At 42.4% G+C, this 8,781-nt stretch overlaps 1 pseudogene; it reads left to right on the top strand.

The window, feature by feature from the left end:
- The first annotated feature begins 7,922 nt into the window (after positions 1–7,922).
- Positions 7,923–8,028, top strand: LOC131279342 (U2 spliceosomal RNA; annotated as a pseudogene).
- The last annotated feature ends 753 nt before the right edge of the window (positions 8,029–8,781 follow it).

Here is an 8,781-nt window from a genome sequence, read left to right on the forward strand (position 1 = left end):
AATGCTGATTAGTACCTCAGTGCAGATTCCTATAATGATCCACTTTCTCGTGCTTTACATCACACTCTTCTAAGTACCTATTCACCTGTTCTATTGGAAAATTTTAATCATGTCTCTGACATTAGCTTGGCAATTTCAGCGGATACTTCACAATCTTTCAAAGTCTTTCTGCTCCATTTCATTCCTATTTCTTTTCTGCTGGTGTTAATTATTTTTGCAGCCAGCATACGTGTTTGTCAATAATGCATTACATTTTCCATGTGTCAGTTCTTCAGCCCATCAAAGAACCCTGCGTTTTGCATTCTGAATCTATTTTTTTCCCCTTTCCTGACACAGCTCATTTTGCTCTGGGTTTGCCTCTACTCCTCATTCCAAAGCCATTGGAAGTCACATGAAACTTGGCAACTGCAAGCGTTCGCCAGCTTAATTGGGTCTAGTTGTCCACAGAGCATTGAGTCTGGGCCTGCGGTGGGCTGCAAATTGTCCCAAAGCCCTGTGACTCCTTTGATACCTGAGGTGCCAGAAATGTCCTCACCTCCTGGTCCTTACCTTCTGGACTCTTGCACAAGGCAATTCTCCATGTTCCTGAGTCAAGGGCAAGGTCAGAAGGCCCCCATTAAGCTTGGGGATCATGAAAACCTCTCCTGACCCCACTAGTCCAATTCCCAAATGCCATGCCTATGCTTAATGAAAACGGCCTTCTCTTAATGGCCCCTCAGAAACACCCAGCAGAGAAGTAGGCACATACCAAGGCTATATGATGAGAAGGACTGGGGCTCATAGAAGCACAGGCTGCTTTTAGGGGATGGGGTGGGAGTTGTGTTGCTTATTGTGTTTTGTGTGTATGTGTGTGTGTGTGTTTTTCCATCCGTACTGTTCTTGCCTCTGTCCCAGCATAACTTTTTCTCGGGAATTTTCTAATTGTTACCATTTCCGTTTTTATGATTAATTTCAAGGGTACCTACGTTGTGTCATGATCACAAGACTCTCTTTTGTAATGGTTTCTGAGAATTCACTGACTAGTTCCCTCTCACAGGCCAAGGAAACGCCATTTTAAAAGAATTCTCTCTGCTTCTCAGAATGATTGCGCTTGTGGTGAAGGGCACATGAAGGGAAGTGTCTTTGCTTGTTTTGCTTTTGTTTCAGGTTCCCTCAGGGGTTGTACGCATCCTGTTCTGATTCTCCAGTTCCTTGGGGAAGCGCTCAGCCTGTGACGGGAAGAGAAGGGACTCCACTGTGGGCAGGCGGGAGATGAACGCAAGGCTCCTCTCCGTCTGGGTTGCCCACTTTGTTTTCTCTTCTCCCCAAGTACGTCATTCATGTGCACCGGAATCACCCGTGTGCCACACACTGACCCTTGGTAAGGTTCCATTTCTTACTTCCCTTCACTGCAACCTTAATCTGCCAGCTCCCTCTGGAATTTTCAACTGCCTTCTATCGCCTAGGAGCACTTCATCTCCAGGCGGCAAGGGAGTGCTGGGCACAGGTGGGCAGAGAAAACAGACAGGTGGGAAACAGGGGCTTTAGGAGGAGAGGACACAAACCCAAGCTGGGAAACAATGGCGTCGTTCATACCTAAGGATTTTAGGTAATTGGAGGTTTCGTTCATCGTTACTCCTTTTCTAATACTCACTACAAATGATCACTTTCTGGCAACTGCTCCACGAAGAATAGTGCTTCTTAACTGTTCTGTGTACTCTCTGGCAGCCAGGACAGTAATCAAGGATATTGACAAAGGCAGACTAAGGGAGAAAGAGGAAGGGAAAATAAAGTCGTAATTTGGATAATCCCCCTGAATACTGACCTACTAATATAGTCTCGGGTATGTGTCCTCTCTATCCCTAGATCTTCTTGGAAAGAAGACCATTCTTGCTCTTTGAAAACCCTCTCTAGATATCTTTTTCCAGGAAGAAAGACTTCTGGTGGAGTCTTTCATGCAGAATAACAAGCAGATGAAGCATTAGTGTGCTACCTCTGGACTCTACCTTGCATTTGAAGTTGACAGGACCGGCAATCTGCAGCTGACCTTTTCCACTGCAGGTTTAGCTTTAATATCTAAGTTGTATCTAACAGTTTTCCCTGGCCACTCTCTGTTTTGCCCACTTAAATAAAAATGAGTTGCTAGCTTTATTCAGTTCACTAACTCCGTGGGTCAGGGTAGGCTAAAGAGAAGTAAATGTATGAGGGAAAGTATTGGCAAATTCTCTATATTTTACAGGAAAGATCTACGATTAACTGTGCTTTGAGAAAATATTTCCTTGGAATGGCCATGGTAGGGGGTTTTGTTAAGAGAAGTTGAGAAGGGCTCAAGGGGTGGGTGCTCTACATCACCCCCCTCCCCCGCTGAATTTTTTTTTTAAAGTTTATTATTTATTTATTTCTCTCTCCTTCCCTGTTGTCTCCGCCCCAGTTGTCTGCTCTCTGTGTCCATTCGCTGTGTGTTCTTCTGTGTCCACCTGTGTCAGCGGCACCAGAATCTGTGTCTCGTTTTGGTGCATCATCTTGTGTCAGCTCTCCTTGTGTGTGGCACCATTCCTGGGCAGACTGTGCTTTTTTTGTGCTGGGTGGCTCTCCTTATGGGGTGCACGCCTTGTGTGGGGGGCTCCCCTACATGGGGGACACCCCTGCGTGGCACGGCACTTCTTGCGCGCATCAGTACTGCATGTGGGTCAGCTCCACACTGGTCAGGAGGCCCGGGGTTTGAACCTTGGGCCTCCCATGTGGTAGGGGGATACCCTATCCATTGGGCCAAATCCGCTCTTCCCCCAACCCCCCACTGAATTTTAAAGAAATGAAATCTCCCATAAAATTCAGATAACTTTAACCAGTGATATTTCCACCCAGTTGCCACATGTATAAAATGAATAATCTTGCCTGTCTCGTGGACTTCTTGGGACTACTTCATATAAAATTCAGAAGAGTACCTGGTACATAATAAGCATTCTGTAAATATTAGCAAATATTATTAATACCATCAGCTAATAAAGTCCCCAGTTGCTCTTGTACCACTGTTGAGAGGTTGCAAACTAATAGCCCATGAACAGGATACTGTCTGCAAACATGTATGTTTGGCACCAACAGAATGCTAGAAACCTTTGATTTAATTGCTTTATTTTAAAATTGAGAGATTTCCTTTTCAAAAAAAAAGTCATTTCCAATATTGCTTTCAAATGGGAAGATCCATGACTCCAGGACTGCATTCCTACAAGATGGCAATGGACTAGAATGAAAGAGTCACTTTTAGAGGGGTACATGCTCACCAGTTTGCAAAATCTCCACAGTGCCCTGGTGTCCTCTATGGATGCCCCTGGGCTCATTTAGTCATTTGTATTTGCTTCTCCTGCTAATACTTTGCAAAGCACTTACATATAGGCTGTCCTATCTTGTTTTATGCAAACTAAGACAGGAGGTTAGGCAATATTATCCACATTTTATTGTTGAGGAAACAAATAAAAAGATGGGTCAAGTAAGGGAAAATGTTCCCTAGTGAGCCTGCTGGGACTACAAGGCAGACCACCCACTTCTTCTCCAGCATTGTCCTGCTTCGCCAAACCGTGTGAACAAATTCCTTCCTCAAATTCCATTAGAAACTATTTGTCCTCTGCCAATTGCATGGAGTGTTCTTTGCTGTGATTTTAAGCAGCAGTGGAACATGATGTGCAAGTCACAAACAGTACGTTAAAATGTGCCCTAAGGTATCTGAGGCAGTGTCCTCTCCACCCTGCTAATAAGCAGGGCAGTTTCTAATTATTTGCATGGAGTTTTGCTCTCAAGATAACTCATTGTCCATGGGTCTGTTTCACCTCTACTTATTTCCATTACTTGCATATTAGCTATGTCAAGTTGATGGGCCTGCTGTTCCCCAGGGTGGCGATTATAAATACTGGTGCTACTGTGAAATGCTTCCAGTCTTCTGGAACCTCATTTGAACTAGGCAAGTTCTCTATAATGATCATTAATGATGCATTGCTTTTTGCATATAAATGTTGGATATTAATCTTTTGTTTACTTTTCCTTTGCCATCAGACTTGTTAAGGGTTCTTTGTAATGTGCCATTAACAGATGACCATGAGTAGCTTCTCTATTTGTGACTGAGTGATTTTTTAGTTGGCAATCAGGTGTATCAGGCAAAGGCTTGATCTTGGAGCCCCAACTGATAGACTTGCCCCCCTGGCAGATATGGGTGCCTAGTGCTCTTGGAAGTTACATAACATTAATGCCCAGGTACAAAACCTCACCTGAGCCTCTTCTTAAGGCTTCTTAAGGCTACCAAGACTGTCTACTGCCCCATGGGTTTCACATGAATTGAAGACTGGAACTCATTCATACCAGGAAGTTCTAATCCCCAACTTTGAGGAAGGACATTTTGGATGCTGGGCACATTCTGGTCTTTATTTACAGGAGTGGGCGTGCATCTATGTTATAGTGGATCTGAGAGTTCATCTGGTCAGGTTTTATGATAAGTCCCCTTATGTTGAATCCAAATCCCAAGGGCTTGATTAAATCTGAGTCCCCCAAGACTTGGAATAGGCTGTCCTTCCTATATTGAAGCAGACGGGATGAAATGCCTACAGTTTAGTTTTGTCTGACTTTCATGATGGGGAAGGACCACAAATAGTTAGCATCTATGTAAGAAATGAGGAAGTTCCAATATTCTTCATGGCACATGGGTCACTGTGTGTGAGCTCAGGAATAAGACAGATCTGGATTTGAAGCTCTATCATTCACTTCCTATGAAACTTTAGGAAGGTTTCTTAAACTCTATGTAAGCCCATTTACTAAATGGGAAAACTAACAATACTCACTTCATAGGTTTGCTATAAGGATTAAATGACAAAATAAATATAAAACATTTATTCCAGAATCTAATCCACAGTCAGTGCTCAGTATAAAAAGCACAAAGCTGTAATTATTATTATTCTTTCAATTATTATGTGTGCCCATGCTGGCTGCAGTTGTGCAGAGTCCCCTGGCCTTACGTAGCTAAAAGAGAGAGAATTTGTTTTCTGGGCTGTCAGCCAAAAGTCTATCCCTATACTACCTGTCTTTGTGATTAGAACTTAGAAAATGCTGGACTTAGTTATGGGGAGGGTGAGGAAGTGCCCCTGTGCCCAAACAGTAAATTCTCCGTAAGTCTGTTATGATAAGGAATGCATAAGAAAACCTATTAGAAGCAGACATGCTTATGACACATAAACTCACACTTGAGAAAAGTGTGGAGGTTCTCATGGGAGAAAGTTAGCACAGACGTCAAGGCCACTGGGGCAGTAGTCATGAGGAGGTTTGTTAAGTCCATGGTTGTTCTTCAGACCAAGCATCGTAGACAGGGATGGGCCACTGTAGTTGCCACTGTCCTCCTTCAACTTCTCATTCTCTTTCACTTGAAGTTGATGAAAATTTATGATTGTTCCCTCTCTTCATCCTCTTCCTGCTTTAATTCATTCTTCCATATTGCTGCCAGAATGATCTTCACAGAGCATAGCTCTAATCATTCCACTTCTCTTCTCAATGGTCCTTGCTGGTACCTGTTGCTTACACAATTCAATTAGGGGCCAGAACCAAAAGGATAACCCCTTAGACCTATGCACATCATTGCCAATTCCTTGAGCCCTCAATCCAAATGGAGTTGATGGTTCCACACAAGAAGATTGTGCCAGGAAGAGGCTGAAAAATTCAAAGCTGACTTTTCAGTACTCCATCTAAGCATTTCTCTGGGAATCCAATTAAAGGAAGCTTAAGGAGAAGACACAAATGTGCTTCCCATCTTGCCTGGAGATTAAATGTCTTCACATCCAAGGAAATGTTTATGGCTTAATACACCTGAAAAGCTGTTCAATTACTTTAAGCTGGTTCTAGACTGTCCCTGAAGAGTCATTATAGGGGGTTCAGGATTCAAATTTTTAAGTTGATTCCCTTTTCTCTTTGGAATCAAGTCCTCATCTCTGTTGCTTTAGTGCCTCTAATTACTAGTCTCAATACTTTTTCTTTAAATGCATACCTCTATTAACCAATTGGAATTCTATCTGATCCTTGGAGAAGCCTCCGTTACATATGGCTTTTCAGTCATAGTCACTTGAATCATGTGCAAATAGTCACTATATTCAATCATGACTATGATTCAAGTCACTATTCAAATAGTCATTTGACTCATGTGCAAATAGAAGTTGAGGTTGCTCATCCCCAGGTTCTTTAGATTGGCCCAATAGCTCCTTCCTCAAACCCACAAGGCCATGACTAGAAAGAAGACAGATCATTGTGGCAAAGAGAGAAGATACATCCTCTTCTGTTCTTCCCCCACATTTTTTCCATCTCTTAGATCCCACATCAGCAAGCCAGAGAACTTTACCTCTCCCAGGGAGCCTTAGGCAACTACCTGGGAGGGCTGCAGTGGTGGTAATGGGGGCAGTAGCCTTCCTCAAGCCCTTCAACTTTGCTCCAGACATAACCATCCTCATATTCCATTTCAATACTTAGAACACCAAGAAAGAAACATCGTATTAATCCCTTATCCATTAGTGATCTTACAAAGAAGCATGGGTTAAAACAGCACTAATTTTTTAAAGCAATGATCCCTGTGGGCCCATATTGACCTGACACAAATCAGAAAAAATCTGATCTCTGGTTTTGCCTTGGCTTCCAGCACATGGAAGACCCTGGAGAGCCTGTCTGTGCTCAGGAAGAGCTGACTGTTCATCACTAGCTACTTGTAAAAGGCTTTATTTACCACAGCTTCTAAAATCTTTTGTTTCAAACAATTACAAGTTCCATATCATGCCGAGAATTTCATGAAGACACAGAGAATAACCATTAATTAGTCTCCATATCAGAGATGAAGCCTTCTAAGATGGCAAAAAATTCTTCAACTACTGGCTAAGAATGAGAAAAGTAAATAGTTTCACAGGCACAATTTCCATTCTACAATCATTAGCTTCTAAATCCCATCAGTTAAGAGTCTGGTTCCTAAAATGATTGACTTATGCCCTAAATCAGTTTTTCAAAAACAAAACAATTTTGCTCCCATCACCCCTGTTGGTCACAAGAGACGTGACCTGAGAAATATCTACTATAAAAACTTGTACTCAGCAGCATGTTTCTTAAGTTAGCTGTGTAAAAACCAAAAATAGAAGTTAGTGATTTCCTACAGCCCCCAGATTGCTTTGTTCTTCCAACAGAAATGTTGCAGCACATTACTCCAAAATGTGGACTAGGACCTTTGGGTATTTTACAACAGCAAGTTAACAATGGCTGAGTCATTTAATTTAAGAAACACAGCTAGCTAAGCAATAATTTATTTGAGCAAAATTTTTGAGGGCTTTTATCATGCTTGCCCAAGATCTAGATTATCAGAAGACCATAAATCCATAAATACCCTCTGACACGATGGACCATTACAGCTCTTCAAGACTCATTGCTGTCTGTTGGCTCAAACGTGTTAAAGCCTAGGGAGGTGATTTATATATCCACCATTCCAAATCACATCTCTATTTAAAACTCACTATCTTGGAAATGAACTTCAAACTATTTTTGCCTGCTGGTATGGAGTATTAAGTTCCCCAGACAAGAGAGTATTAAGAATACCCAAATTCCCTAAGTTCACATCTGTACACACCTGCAACCAAGCTGCTTCCTTTTTGCTTTTCCCTGGGGGATGGGACTCAGCTTGGTAGATAAGTCTTTTATTCTTGGCTCTACCACTGAACTCAAACTTGACATGAGTCACATAAATCACTTATTCTTTCAGAGAGATGAGTATTGGAATGAAGAGTCAAATTTCTTACCAAAGGTCATCTATTAAGTTTTTGCTCATGACCAGTAGGAGAAGCAGGGTAGTGCTACCTCATTAAAAGAAACAGAAGGAAACTTCGAGAAGCCAGGTGTGATAAGCAATGCCATGTGGGAGAGAACTGTTAAAAAGAAACTTGATCGCTTCTCGGCCTTTTGGCTAAGATCAAGTGTAGTATCTGTTCTTATCAGTTTAATATCTGATACGTCCTCTATCCGAGGACAATATATTAATGTGGACCATTGACTACGGGGTGCAGTGATGTTCAGAGATGTACTTACCGGGTGCAATGGATGTGTCACGATGATGGGAGAGAGTGTTGCTGTGGGGGGAGTGAGGGGTGGGGGCGGTGGGGTTGATTGGGACCTCATATTTTTTGAATGTAATTTTAAAAAATAAATAAATAATTAAAAAAAAAAAAAAAGAACCTTGAGTTCCAATCTCTTCCTTACACCCCATATCTCACAGGTCATTGGGTCTTGTTTAATCTGTCTCCATAGTGCTGCTCAAACCCAGCCCCTACTTTCTGCTCTTTTTGCCATAGCTTTAATTCTGGCCATCGCCATCCCTCCCAGGACAATTTGTCTCCTGTTTTCTCCACATTGCTGAGAGAAATATCCGTCATATCAGATGGAAAACCTGGCCCTCCACAATTGGGAGGTGCTGCTTCCACTATCCTGTCCTGGCCACCACCAGACTTCCTGTCATTTCCTGAAAACCCCTTTGCTCATTCCCGTCTCTCTCTTTGGAACATCATTTCACATCCCTGCATTCACTGTTAAAGTCCTAAGTTCCCAGAATGCCCCTTTCCATCCACCCAGTGAAAATTCATAGTTCCTGCCTCATATGTCATATCCTCAAAGCACTGTCTTTCTAGAAACCATAATATTGATCTCCTGCCTTGTACTGTATTTATTTATTGGCATACATCTCCCTTTCCCACCACTGTAAACTCTTTGATGGCAGGGATCTCATCACCCAGTACTTAGCACAGGGCC

This window comes from Dasypus novemcinctus, chromosome 7, assembly GCF_030445035.2.
Source record: "Dasypus novemcinctus isolate mDasNov1 chromosome 7, mDasNov1.1.hap2, whole genome shotgun sequence".
In the NCBI taxonomy this organism is placed as follows: Eukaryota; Metazoa; Chordata; class Mammalia; order Cingulata; family Dasypodidae; genus Dasypus; species Dasypus novemcinctus.